Source organism: Cavia porcellus, unplaced genomic scaffold (assembly GCF_034190915.1).
Source record: "Cavia porcellus strain 051 isolate PalLab524CR breed Dunkin Hartley unplaced genomic scaffold, mCavPor4.1 scaffold_9, whole genome shotgun sequence".
Lineage (NCBI taxonomy): Eukaryota > Metazoa > Chordata > Mammalia > Rodentia > Caviidae > Cavia > Cavia porcellus.
This window is the reverse complement of record NW_026947492.1, coordinates 62,677,418-62,679,218: the sequence shown is the minus strand read 5'-3', so window position 1 is coordinate 62,679,218 and position 1,801 is coordinate 62,677,418. Positions and strand designations below refer to the sequence as shown.

General features: G+C 40.0%; 1 non-coding gene across 1 annotated transcript; it reads right to left on the bottom strand.

Moving 5' to 3' along the window:
- Positions 1–211: 211 nt before the first annotated feature.
- Positions 212–345, bottom strand: LOC111755101 (small nucleolar RNA SNORA2/SNORA34 family). Its single transcript, XR_002789688.1, has one exon. It is a non-coding gene; the product is annotated as a small nucleolar RNA SNORA2/SNORA34 family (small nucleolar RNA).
- Between the last annotated feature and the right edge of the window lie 1,456 nt (positions 346–1,801).

Sequence of the window (1,801 nt, the reverse complement as noted above, 5' to 3'; positions counted from 1 at the left end):
TCTGAGACTACACCTGGCTCCTTCGTCCTCCAATCTGAGGTTCCTGAGGTGGGGGAGAGGTGTAGGGTGGCTGCATATCAATGTTCCCCTGTTGGTAGCAGGACCTCAAGGGTTGTGGCATCCTTTCCCCTGGGCCCACAGCAGCAGGCTGATGGGTGGGTGTGACCACTTCTTCTCTGGGCCACAGCACTGGGCATTACAGTGTTGGGGTGGTTGTTCTTTTCTAATGAATTGACCATTACATTTCTAAAGTTCTGCAATGGCCAACAGACCATAGAAAGATACCACTTTAGGCTCCTGCTTGAAACCAACAGCTTCAGAAAACTGGCCTTGATTCAGGGCCATGTTTTGTTTGTCTTTGAGACAAGTCCTTGCTATGTAACTCAAGCTGGCTTCATATTTATAAAAATCTTCCCACCTCAGTTTCTCTTGAGGGCTGAGATTGTAGGCATGGGCCACCATGCCTGGCTTTACCATGTCCTTGTGAGAGGGAAATAAGAGAGAGAGAAGAGTGAAAAGAGAAAAAAGAAAGGAAAGGGAAGGAAGAAGGGAAGGAGGGAGGGAGAGAGAAAGAAGGAGAGAGACACTCTAGTGTCTCTTCTTTTTATAGAGATACCAGCCCAACTGCATTCAGGCCAGACCCTTACAACCTCACTTAACTTCTTTATAGGCTCTACCTCTAAATACAGCCACAATGTGAGTTAGAGTTTCCTTATAGAATTTTTCAAGGATAAAATTTAGTTCTTAGCAACCTAGACTGTAAAAAGAAATCTAACAAATAAATGTTTTAATAGGCAGAAATTTGAGCAAGCACTTCACACAAGAAGAAATCCAAATATCTAATGAGCATATAAAAAGTGATAGATTTTACGAGTCATCTGGGAAATGTAAATTAAAATATGTTACAACTACATAACCAACAAAATATATACTTCAAAATCTGACAATATCAGTCAATAGCCCCAACTAAAATTTTCTGTATTAGATATGGTCTTTGTTGAAACAGGTCAATTTGGTCTTTGATACTTGGTGTGTGACTACTGATCTTTCATATGTGTTCTTTTCAATCACTATCACTAGCAACTGATAGTAATTCACATCTACAGGGGAAATACATCAGTATACATTCCTTGTCTTATACCAAAGCTATGTTATTTCTTTTGCTCTTTGTCAGAAGATACTCCATAGGGATCTTTATGTTTCATAGCACAGTGTTGAAGGCATCATGTAGACTAGGCCTGAATAATAGAAGGTGTCAAATATAGTATTCTGGATGCTCTAACAAAGCACAAGAATATCAGAGGGTGGGTTATAAACAAATCCTACAAAGATGTATGGGTGTGCCACGTTGGTAAAGTTTTTAGAAGTCTAATGATCTCAGAGATTCTGCTACATTCTTTTTAAAATAAAGAACAGATTACTGTACCATATAAATTTATACTACAGGATGATCCAACCCTAGCTGACTTCATTTTGCACTTCTGGTCATTTCCTTTCTTGGACTCACTTTCTCCTTCTCAGCTTATACCAAATTCTAAGTGTATTAAGACCTGCAGACTTACACACTATGACTGAAGGCATTGTCTCCTAAGGAGGACCAAATTTTCCATTTGAGCAATAAGGATTTCCCAGAGTCAGCAGAACCAGACCTGAGAAAATGACACAGTTTGAACAAAACCACCTGACTCTGTATAGCTCTTGCTCCCTGTCCTAATTCTTTACCTGCAGCACTTCTGTGCTTCTGAGGACAGGGTTTAGAATGCCTCTCAGGATTTCAGGAGAGCACACATCATAGAAACAT